Source organism: Grampus griseus (genome assembly GCF_964374135.1).
Source record: "Grampus griseus genome assembly, chromosome: 6".
Taxonomy (NCBI): domain Eukaryota; kingdom Metazoa; phylum Chordata; class Mammalia; order Artiodactyla; family Delphinidae; genus Grampus; species Grampus griseus.
Window position 1 is genome coordinate 87229368 of NC_139000.1, and position 13462 is coordinate 87242829.

The following is a 13462-nucleotide window of genomic DNA, read 5'->3' on the forward strand; positions in this document are numbered from 1 at the left end:
TAAAACAAATACACATAAGAGATTGGATCAAGATGGCGGAGGAATAGGACATGGACCTCACCTTCTCCCACAAATACATCAAAAATATATCTACATGTGGAACAATTCTCACAGAACATCTACTGAATATGGGCAGAAGACCTCAGACTTCCAGAAAGGAAGAAAATCTCCACATAAGTGGGTAGGGCAAAAGAAAAAAGAAAAAAAAGAGACAGGAATTGGGACAGGACCTGTGCCCCTTGGATGGAGCTGTGAAAGAATAAAGGTTTCTGCACACTGGGAAGTGCCCTCAATGGTGGGGAGATTAGCTGGGACAGAGGGGGTGGGTCGGGCCTGGGTGCTGAGGCCCAGGCTTCAGAGACCAGACCCAGGGGAGAAGACTGGCATTGGCTGCATGGAGACATCCTGAGGGGGCAAGGGTGTGGTACGCCACAACCAAGGGAGTATGGGGGGAGGCCTGGGCCCACCAGAAAGGCAGGGCACCACCATTGGGTGGTGTGAAAGGAGAGGGGTGGGCCTGCCATAGGAACTTCTTTTTTCACATGCTCTCTCAAGTGGCAGGGCACTGCCTACATGAGCTCAGGGGACGGGCACAAGCCACAGCTGCCATCTCGGACTCCAGAGGTGGGCCCAGATCACCTTGGCTGCTACTGCCAAGGGTCCTGAGACCCAACGCCAACTGCTGCCCCCACCTCCTGAGGAGTGCACTCAACCCGCCGCCACTACTGAGGGACCTGCAACTGGGAGCCAACCACTACCCCCTCCTTCCTGGGAGCATTCACGGGCAGCATAACTGCACACCCCCTATCAAGGGGATAATGGCCAGCACACATGGAGGAAAGAGATAGCAAGCATCCAAACCAAAAATAACCTTCACACCAAAAAATATTAAGCCCACACAAGCTACGAAGGGATGCTCCCATATATAAATAGCCCTCCAAGACAATGGTAGATAATTGTTTCTCCTAAACTCACAGACTAAGAGAAATATAAGCAAAATGAAGAAGCAGAGGAACCACTCCCAGTTAAAAGACCAAGAGAGGACTTCCCTGGTGGCACAGTGGATAAGAATCCACCTGCCAATGCAGGGGGCACGGGTTCAAGCCCTTGTCCAGGAAGATCCCACATGCCACAAAGCAACTAGGTCCATGCGCCACAACTACTGAGCCCACGTGCCACAACTACTGAAGCCCGTGCACCTACAGCCTGTACTCCGCAACAAGAGAAGCCACCGCAATGAGAAGTCCATGCACCGCAATGAAGAATAACCCCTGTTCGCCACAACTAGAGAAAGCCCATGCAGCAACAAAGACCCAACACAGCCAAAAATAAATTAAAAAAATTAAAAATTAAAAAAAAAAAAGACCAAGAGAACTCCCCTGAAGGAACAATGAAACAAACCTCTTCAGTCTAATAGACACGAAGTTCAAAAAGGAGGTAATAAAAATACTGAAGGAATTTAGAAAGGCTACTGACAGAAATGCATATTACTGTAAAAAGAAACTAGAAACTATAAGGAGGAGCCAAAATTAGAAAATTTATTTGCTGAGATGAACCTGAACTAAAGGCAATGAATAGCAGAATGAATAATGCAGAAGAAAGAATAAGTGATCTGGAAGATAGAAAAATGGAAATTACCCAATCGAAACAGCAGACAGAAAGCCAATTTAAAAAAAAGAAAGCAATATAAGAGACCTATGAGATGGTATAAAATGTCCCAATCTATGCATAATAGGGATTCCAGAAGGAGAAGAAAGAGAAAAGGGGATTGAAAATGTATTTGAAGAAATTATGGCTGGAAACTTCCCAAACCTAAAGAAGGAAACAGATATCCACATATAGGAAGCATACAGCATCCCCAAAAATATGAATCCAAACAGATCTACACCAAGATATATTATAATAAAAATGGCAAAAGTTAAAGAGAGGATTCTAAAGGCAGCAAGAGAAAAACAAAGAGTTAATTACAAAGGTACCTCTATAAAGTTATCAGCTGATTTCTCTACAGAAACACTGCAGGCTGGAGGGAGTGGCAACATATATTGTCTTGAAAGGGAAAGATCTGCAACCTAGAATACTCTAGCCAGCAAGATTATCATTTAGAAAAGGAAAAATAATAATTTCTCTGACAAGCAAAAACTAAAAGAATACAGCAATAGTAAACCTATCCTAAAAGAAATATTGAAAGATATCCTCTAAATAGAAAAGAACCAAGAAGATATATGAAGGAGGAAATAATAATTGGAAATTAAATCACTTAAATTAGCCAGTATACAGATCAAAATGAGAAAAAAGAAAAAAAAAAACCTATATGTGAAAGCAATTATAAATAAAAGAAATAGCAAAAGGATAAACATGAAGATGTAAAAAAGGACATCAAAATCATAAAATGTGGGAAAAGAGAGTAAGAAAATGCAGATTCTTTCTTCTTTTTTTTTTTAGAATGTGTTTGAGCCTATATGACTATAAGTCAAGCAGATATAGGAAGGGGTTAACATACTTGAAAAACAGGGCAACCACAGATCAAAAACATACAATAGATTCAAAAAAACCAAAAAGAAGAGAACACAAGCATAAAAGGAAATCATCAAAGCAGAAAAAGAGCAAAGAAGAAACAAAGAATCAACTGGAAAACAAGGTTTAACATGGCAATAAATACATATGTATCAATAATTACCTTAAATGTCAATGGACTGAATGCTCCAATCAAAAGACAAAGAGTGGCAGAGTGAATAAAAAAAACAAGAGCCTACAATATCCTGCCTATAAGAGACCCACCTTAGGGCAAAGGACACATATATATTGAAAGTGAGGGGATGGAAAAAGATGTTTCATGCAAATGGAAATGAAAGAAAGCAGGAGTTGCAATACTTATATCAGACAAAATAAACTTTAAAGCAAAGGCTATAAAGAAAAAGAAGGACACTACATAATGATAAAAGGATCAATACAAGAAGAGGATTTTTACACTCATCAACTCACATCAATGGACAGATCTTCCAGACAGAAAACCAATAAGGCAACAGAGATCATAAATGATACAATAGAACAGTTAGACTTCATTGATATTTTCAGGACATTACATCCAAAAAAATGAGAATACACATTCATTTTAAGTGCACATGGAACATTCTCTAGGATTGACCACATACTAGGGCATAAAACTAACCTCAACAAGTTTCAGAATATAGAAATTCTTTCAAACATCTTCTCTGACCACAATGGCATGAAACTAGAAATCAACCACAGGAAAAGAAATGAGAAAAGAATGATTACATGAAGACTAAACAACATGCTACTAAAAACCCAAAGGGTCAACAAGGAAATCGAAAAAGAAATTTAAAAATACCTTGAGACAAATACCAATGAAAACACAACCATACAAAATCTATGGGATGCAGCAAAAGCAGTTCTTAAAGGGAAGTTCATAGTGATACAGGCCTTCCTCAAAAAACAAGAAAAATCTCAAACAACCTAACGTACCAACTAAAAGAATTAGAAAAAGGAAAACAAAATAAACTTGGAGTCAGCAGAAGGAAGGAAATAATAAAGATCAGGGAGGAAATAAATAAAATAGAGGTAAAAAAAACAACAGAAAAATAATCAATAAAACCAAGAGATGGTTCTTTGAAAGGGTAAACAAAATTGACAAACCTCTGGCCAGACTCATCTATAAGAAAAGAGAGAGAACCCAAATACACAAAATAAGAAATGAAAAAGGAGAAATCTCAATTAATACCTCAGAAATAAAAAAAAAAAACATAAGAGAATACTATGAACAACTGTATGCCAACAAATTTGACAACCTAGAAGAAATGGACAACTTTCTAAAAACATAGAGCCCACCAAAACTGAATCAAGAAGAAATAGATAGGGGGGGGGACCTTGAAGATGGCGGAAGAGTAAGACACGGAGATCACCTTCCTCCCCACAGATACACCAGAAATACATCTACACGTGGAACAACTCCTACAGAACACCTACTGAAGGCTGGCAGAAGACCTCAGACCTCCCAAAAGGCAAGAAACTCCCCATGTACCTGGGTAGGGCAAAAGAAAAAAAAAAGAAAAAACAGAGACAAAAGAATAGGGACGGCACCTGCACCAGTGGGAGGGAGCTGTGAAGGAAGAAAAGTTTCCACACACTAGGAAGCCCCTTCACGGGCGGAGACTGCGGGAGGCGGAGGGGGGAGCTTCGAAGCCGCAGAGGAGTGCACAGCAACGGGTGCGGAGGGCAAAGCAGGGAGATTCCCGCATAGAGGATCGGTGCCGACTGGCACTCACCAGCCCGAGAGGCTTGTCTGCTCACCCGCCGGGGCGGGCGGGGCTGAGAGCTGAGGCTCTGAGGCTCGGGTTTCGGTTTTGGACGGAGCGCAGGGAGAGGACTGGGGTTGGTGGCTTGAACATAGCCTGAAGGGGTTGGTGCACCACGGCTAGCCGGGAGGGAGTCCGGGGAAAAGTCTGCACCTGCCGAAGAGGCAAGAGACTTTTTCTTCCCTCTTTGTTTCCTGGTGCGTGAGGAGAGGGGTTTAAGAACGCTGCTTAAAGGAACTCCAGAGATGGGCGCGAGCCGCGGCTAAAAGCGTGAACCCCAGAGACGGGCGCGAGCCGCAGCTAAAAGCACGGACCTCAGAGACGGGCGCGAGCCATGGTTAAAAGTGCGGACCCCAGAGACGGGCGCAAGCCGCGGCTAAAAGCGCGGACCCCAGAGACGGGCGGGAGACGCTAAGGCTGCTGCTGCCGCCACCAAGGGGCCTGTGTGCGAGCACAGGTCACTCTCCACACCCTTCTTCCGCGGAGCCTGTGCAGCCCGCCACTGCCAGGTTCCCGGGATCCAGGGACAACTTTCCCGGGAGAACGCACGGCGGGCCTCAGGCTGGTGCAAAGTCACGCCGGACTTTGCCGCTGCAGGCCTGCCCCGCACTCCGTGCCCCTCCCTCCCCGCCGGCCTGAGTGCGCCAGAGCCCCCGAATCAGCGGCTCCTTTAACTCCGTCCTGTCTGAGCAAAAACCAAACGCCCTCCAGCGACCTACACGCAGAGGCAGGGCCAAATCCAAAGCTGAGCCCCTGTGAACTGTGAGAACAAAGAAGAGAAAGGGAAATCTCTCCCAGCAGCCTCAGAAGCAGCAGATTAAAGCTCCACAATCAACTTGATATATCCTGCATCTGTGGAATACCTGAATAGACAACCAATCATCCCAAATTAAGGAAGTGGACTTTAGGAGCAAGATCTATGATTTTTTTCCCTATTCCTCTTTCTGTGAATGTATATGTGTATGCTTCTGTGTGAGATCTTGTCTGTATAGTCTTGCTTCCACCATTTGTCCTAGGGTTCTATCCGTCCATGATTTTTTAAAAAAATTTTTTTCTTAATAATCAATTTTAATTTTAATAACGTTATTATACTTTATCTTCGTTCTTTCTTTCTTTCTTTCTTTCCTTCCTTCCTTCCCTCCTTTAGACAACGAGTCATCCCAAATTGAGGAGGTGGTCTCTGACAGCAAGATTTATGATTTTTCCCCCTTTACCTCTTTTAGTGAGGGTGTATGTGTATGCTTCTGTGTAAGATTTTGGCTGTATAGCTTTGCTTCCAACATTTGTCCTAAGGTTCTATCCGTCCCTTATTTTTTTTCTAAATAAGAATTTTTTAATTCAATAACTTTATTATACTTTATTTTATTTTTACTGTATCTTCTTTCTTTCTTTTTTCCTTCTTTCCCTCCTTCCTTCCTTCCTCCCTCCCTCCCTCCCTCCTTTCTTTCCTTCTGTGCTTCTTTCTTTCTTTCTTCCTTCCTTCCTTTGTTCCCTCCTTTCCTTCTTTCTTTCCTCATACTTCTACTAATTCCCTCTAGTTTTTCTCCCTTTTATCGTGAGCCGTGTGGATGAAAGGCTCTTGGTGCTCCAGCCAGGAGTCAGGGCTCTGCCTCTGAGGTAGGAGAGCCAACTACAGGACACTGGTCAACAAGAGACCTCCCAGCTCCACATAATATCAAACGGTGAAAATCTCCCAGAGACCTCCATCTTAACACCAGCACCCAGCTTCACTCAACGACCAGCAAGCCACAGTGCTGGATAACCTATGCCAAACAACCAGCAAAACAGGAACACAACCCCACCCATTAGCAGAGAGGCTGCCTAAAATCATAATAAGGCCACAGACACCCCAAAACACACCACCAGACGTGAACCTGCCCACTAGAGAGACAAGATCCAGTCCCATCCACCGGAACACAGGCACTAGTCCCCTCCACCAGGAAGCCTACACAAGCCACTGAACCAACCTTAGCCACTGGAGACAGACAGCAAAAACAGTGGGAACTACGAACCTGCAGTCTGCAAAAAGGAGACCCCAAACACAGTAAGATAAGCAAAATGAGAAGACAGAAAAACACACAGCAAATAAAGGAGCAAGATAAAAATGCACCAGACCGAACAAATGAAGAGGAAATAGCCAGTCTACCAGAAAAAGAATTCAGAATAATGATAGTAAGGATGATCCGAAATCTTGGAAATAGAATGGACAAAATGCAAGAAACAGTTAACAAGGACCTAGAAGAAATAAAGATGAAACAAGCAACAATGAACAACACAATAAATGAAATTAAAAGTACTCTAGGTGGGATCAACAGCAGAATAACTGAGGCAGAAGAACGGATAAGTGACCTGGAAGATAAAAGAGTGGAAATAACTACTGCAGAGCAGAATAAAGAAAAAAGAATGAAAAGAACTGAGGACAGTCTCAGAGACCTCTGGGACAACATTAAACGCACCAACATTCGAATTATAGGGGTTCCAGAAGAAGAGAAAAAGAAAGGGACTGAGAAAATATTTGAAGAGATTATAGTTGAAAACTTCCCTAATATGGGAAAGGAAATAATTAATCAAGTCCAGGAAGCACAGAGAGTCCCATACAAGATAAATACAAGGAGAAATACGCCAAGACACATATTAATCAAACTGTCAAAAATTAAATACAAAGAAAGCATATTAAAAGCAGCAAGGGAAAAACAACAAATAACACATAAGGGAATCCCCATAAGGTTAACAGCTGATCTCTCAGCAGAAACCCTACAAGCCAGAAGGGAGTGGCAGGACATACTGAAAGTGATGAAGGAGAAAAACCTGGAGCCAAGACTACTCTACCCAGCAAGGATCTCATTCAGATTTGATGGAGAAATTAAAACCTTTGCAGACAAGCAAAAGCTGAGAGAGTTCAGCACCACCAAACCAGCCTTACAACAAATGCTAAAGGATTTTCTCTAGGCAAGAAACGCAAGAGAAGGAAAAGACCTATAATAACGAACCCAAAACAATTTAGAAAATGGGAATAGGAACATACATATCGATAATTACCTTAAATGTAAATGGACTAAATGCTCCCACCAAAAGACACAGATTAGCTGAATGGAGCTAATATCCATTATATATGCTTATATATGCTTATAGACTCTTATATATGCTGTCTACAAGAGACCCACTCCAGACCTAGAGACACATACAGACTGAAAGTAAGGAGATGGAAAAAGATATTCCATGCAAATGGAAACCAAAAGAAAGCTGGAGTAGCAATTCTCATATCAGACAAAATAGACTTTAAAATAAGGACTATTAAAAGAGACAAAGAAGGACACTACATAATGATCAAAGGATCAATCCAAGAAGAAGATATAACAATTGTAAATATTTATGCACCCAACATAGGAGCACCTCAATACATAAGGCAAATACTAACAGCCATAAAAGGGGAAATCGACAGTAACACATTCATAGTAGGGGACTTAAACACCCCACTTTCACCCATGGACAGATCATCCAAAATGAAAATAAATAAGGAAACACAAGCTTTAAATGATACATTAAACAAGATGGACTTAATTGATATTTATAGGACACTCCATCCAAAAACAACAGAATACACATTTTTCTCAAGTGCTCATGGAACATTCTCCAGGATAGATCATATCTTGGGTCACAAATCAAGCCTTGGTAAATTTAAGAAAATTGAAATTGTATCAAGTATCTTTTCTGACCACAACACCATGAGACTACATATCAATTACAGGGAAAGATCTGTAAAAAATACAAACACTTGGAGGCTAAACATTACACTACTTAATAATGAAATGATCACTGAAGAAATCAAAGAGGAAATCAAAAAATACCTAGAAACAAATGACAATGGAGACACAACAACCCAAAACCTATGGGATGCAGCAAAAGCAGTTCTAAGGGGGAAGTTTATAGCAATACAAGCCCACCCTAAGAAGCAGGAAACATCTCAAATAAACAACCTAAACTTGCACCTAAAGCCATTAGAGAAAGAACAAAAAAATCCCAAAGCTAGCAGAAGGAAAGAAATCATAAAAATCAGATCAGAAATAAATGAAAAAGAAATGAAGGAAACAATAGCAAAAATCAATAAAACTAAAAGCTGGTTCTTTGAGAAGATAAATAAAATAGATAAACCACTAGCCAGACTCATCAAGAAAAAAAGGGAGAAGACTCAAATCAATAGAATTAGAAATGAAAAAGGAGAGGTAACAACTGACACTGCAGAAATAAAAAAGATCATGAGAGATTACTACAAGCAACTCTATGCCAATAAAGTGGACAATCTGGAAGAAATGGACAAATTCTTAGAAATGCACAACCTGCCAAGACTGAATCAGGAAGAAATAGAAAATACGAACAGACCAATCACAAGCACTGAAATTGAAACTGTGATTAAAAATCTTCCAACAAACAAAAGCCCAGGACGAGATGGCTTCACAGGCGATTTTATCAAACATTTAGAGAAGAGCTAACACCTATCCTTCTCAAACTCTTCCAAAATATAGCAGAGGGAGGAACACTCCCAAACTCCTTCTACGAGGCCACCATCACCTTCATACCAAAACCAGACAAGGATGTCACAAAGAAAGAAAAGTACAGGCCAATATCACTGATGAACATAGATGCAAAAATCCTCAACAAAATACTAGTAAACAGAATCCAACAGCACATTAAAAGGATCACACACCATGATCAAGTGGGGTTTATTCCAGGAATGCAAGGATTCTTCAATATACGCAAATCTATCAATGTGATAAACCATATTAACAAATTGAAGGAGAAAAACCATATGATCATCTCAACAGATGCAGAGAAAGCTTTTGACAAAATTCAACACCCATTAATGATAAAAACCCTGCAGAAAGTAGGCATAGAGGGAACTTTCCTCAACATAATAAAGGCCATATATGACAAGCCCACAGCAAACATCATCCTCAATGGTGAAAAACTGAAAGCATTTCCACTAAGATCAGGAACAAGACAAGGTTGCCCACTCTCACCACTCTTATTCAACACAGTTTTGGAAGTTTTAGCCACAGCAATCAGAGAAGAAAAGGAAATAAAAGGAATCCAAATTGGAAAAGAAGTAAAGCTGTCACTGTTTGCAGATAACATGATCCTATACATAGAGAATCCTAAAGATGCTACCAGAAAACTACTAGAGCTAATCAATGAATTTGGTGAAGTAGCAGGATACAAAATTAATGCACAGAAATCTCTGGCATTCCTATATACTAATGATGAAAAATCTGAAAGTGAAATCAAGAAAACACTCCCATTTACCATTGCAACAAAAAGAATAAAATATCTAGGAAGGAACCTACCTAAGGAGACAAAAGACCTATATGCAGAAAATTATAAGACACTGATGAAAGAAATTAAAGATGATACAAATAGATGGAGAGATATACCATGTTCTTGGATTGGAAGAATCAACATTGTGAAAATAACTCTACTACCCAAAGCAATCTATAGATTCAATGCAATCCCTATCAAATTACCACTGGCATTTTTCATAGAACTAGAACAAAAAATGTTGCAATTTGTATGGAAACACAAAAGACCCCGAATAGCCAAAGCAATCTTGAGAACGAAAAAAGGAACTGGAGGAATCAGGCTCCCTGACTTCAGACTATACTACAAAGCTACAGTTATCAAGACGGTATGGTACTGGCACAAAAACAGATAGATCAATGGAACAGGATAGAAAGCCGAGAGATAAACCCACGCACATATGGACACCTTATCTTTGATAAAGGTGGCAGGAATGTACAGTGGAGAAAGGACAACCTCTTCAATAAGTGGTGCTGGGAAAACTGGACAGGTACTTTTAAAAGTATGAGATTAGATCACTCCCTAACACCATACACAAAAATAAGCTCAAAATGGATTAAAGACCTAAATGTAAGGCCAGAAACTATCAAACTCTTAGAGGAAAACATAGGCAGAACACTCTATGACATAAATCACAGCAAGATCCTTTCTGACCCACCTCCTAGAGTAATGGAAATAAAAACAAAAATAAACAAATGGGACCTAATGAAACTTCAAAGCTTTTGCACAGCAAAGGAAACCATAAACAAGACAAAAAGACAACGCTTAGAATGGGAGAAAATATTTGCAAATGAAGCAAGCAACAAAGGATTAATCTCCAAAATTTACAAGCAGCTCATGCAGCTCAATAACAAAAAAACAAACAACCCAATCCCAAAATGGGCAGAAGACCTAAATAGACATTTCTCCAAAGAAGATATACAGACTGCCAACAAACACATGAAAGAATGCTCAACATTATTAATCATTAGAGAAATGCAAATCAAAACTACAATGAGATATCATCTCACACCAGTCAGAATGGCCATCATCAAAAAATGTAGAAACAATAAATGCTGGAGAGGGTGTGGAGAAAAGGGAACACTCTTGCACTGTTGGTGGGAATGTGAATTGGTGCAGCCACTATGGAGAACAGTATGGAGGTTCCTTAAAAAACTACAAATAGAACTACCGTATGACCCAGCAATCCCACTACTGGGCATATACCCTGAGAAAACCAAAATTCAAAGAGTCATGTACCAAAATATTCATTGCAGCTCTATTTACAATAGCCCGGAGATGGAAACAACCTAAGTGCCCATCATCGGATGAATGGATAAAGAAGATGTGGCACATATATACAATGGAATATTACTCAGCCATAAAAAGAAACGAAATTGAGCTATTTGTAATGAGGTGGGTAGACCTAGAGTCTGTCATACAGAGTGAAGTAAGTCAGAAAGAAAAAGACAAATACCGTATGCTAACACATATATATGGAATTTAAGAAAAAAAAATGTCATGAAGAACCTAGTGGTAAGGCAGGAATAAAGACGCAGACCTCCTAGAGAACGTACTTGAGGTTATTGGGAGGGGGAAGGGTGAGCTGTGACAGGGCGAGAGAGAGTCATGGACATATACACACTAACAAATGTAGTAAGGTAGATAGCTAGTGGGAAGCAGCCACATGGCACAGGGATATTGGCTCGGTGCTTTGTGACAGCCTGGAGGGGTGGGATTGGGAGGGTGGGAGGGAGGGAGATACAAGAGGGAAGACATATGGGAACATATGTTTATGTATGACTGATTCACTTTGTTATAAAGCAGAAACTAACACACCATTGTAAAGCAATTATACCCCAATAAAGATGTTAAAAAAAAGAATATTTTCCCTTTTTCTTCTAAAATTTTATAGTTTTACATTTTATATTGAAATCTCTGATCCATTTTGAATTATATTTTGAATAGGGTTTTAGGTTTAGATACGTGTGTGTGTGTGTGTGTGTGTAGCAGATAGATATATAATTTATTTTTTATATTGATCTTATAACCTGCAAACTTGAATTAATTTATTAATTCTAGGAAGTTTTTATTTTTTTCTGGATTTTTTGGGATTTTTGTACATACATAGACAATTATGTCATATGTAAATAGGTATATATTTATGTTTTTCTTTTATGATCTATATGCCTTTTTTTTTTTTTTTTTTTTTTTTTTTTGCCTTATTGTGCTGGGTAGACTTCCAGTACTATGTTGAATAACAGTGATGAAGGTGGGCATCTTTGCCTTAGTCCTAATTTTGAGGAAGATATTCAGTCTTCCATTATTAAGTACAATGTTAGCTGTGTTTTCAATTAATTATCAAGTTGGTGACATTCTCTATTCCTAATTTGCTGACTTTAAAGAAAAAACCATAAAATGGAATTGATTTTGTCAAATGCTCTTCTGCATTAATATGTCATTTTTCTTCTTAGTTTAATATGTTGGATTACATTAATTTATTTTCAAATGTTGAATGAGCCTGGCATTCCTGGAATAAATTCCACTTTGTTGTGATGTTAGTTTTTATATATTGCTGGATTTGATTTGCTAATAGGCTTTTGAGGATTTTTTAATGGAAATTCATGAGAGATATAAATATTTAGTTTTCTTTTTGTCTTTGTCATGTTTTTGTGTACAGGCCTCATAAAATGAGTTGTAAAGTATTCCCTCCTTTTCTGGAGGAAGTTGGGTACAACTGGTGTTAATTCTTTAAATGTAGAAGAATTCTTCATTGCAATCAACTGAGCCTGAACATTTCTTTTCGGGAATGCTTTTTGCTATGAATTCTATGTATTTAATAGTTATAGAAAAATTTAGATTTTCTGTTTTATCTTGAGTTTTCATAATTTGTGGCTTTGTGATATTGACGTCCATATTGGTTGGTTTCACATAAAGTGTCAAAGTGACACACACAGAGTTTCTGTAGTGTTCCTTGATTATCCTTCCAGTATTTGTGTAGTGATATCATATTTTTCATTCCTGAATTAATTTGTATCATTTTTTTTCAGTCATAGTAGAGTTTTATCAGTTTTATTTCTATCTTCAAAGGATTAAGTTCAGGTTTCTTAGATTTTCTCTTCTCAACATGATTGAATCTCGCTCTTACATTATTTCTTTGCTTCTGCTTGCTTTGGGTTTTTTTACTCTGCTCTTTTTGTTTCTTGAGATGAGAGATGAGACTATTGATTTGAGACCTTTCTTTTTTTCTAATGTAAGTTTTTGGTGGTATGAATTTCTTGCTCAGCACTGCTTTAGCTCCAGTGCACCAATTTTTTTTTTTTTTTTTTGCGGTACACAGGCCTCTCACTGTTGTGGCCTCTCCCGCTGTGGAGCACAGGCTCCAGACGCGCAGGCTCAGTGGCCATGGTTCACGGGCCCAGCCGCTCTGCGGCATGTGGGGTCTTCCAGACCAGGGCACGAACCCGTGTCCCCTGCATCAGCAGGCGTACTCTCAACCTCTGCCAGTGCACCAATTTTGACAAGATTTTTCCTTTTTGTTCACTTCAAATTATTTTCTCATTCCCTTTGTAACTTCCTCTGTGCCATGAAACATTTAAAAGTGTGTTAATTTGCAAGTGTTTGAAGATTTTCTTTTATTTTGTAAAATTTTTATTGGAGTAGAGTTGATTTACAATGTCATGTTATTTTCTGGTGTACAGCAGTGAATCAGTTATATATATACATATAAGCACTCTTTTTTAGATTCTTTTTCCATATAGTTCATTAGAGTAGAGTTCTGTGTGCTATACACTAGGTCCTTATTAGTTATCTATTTT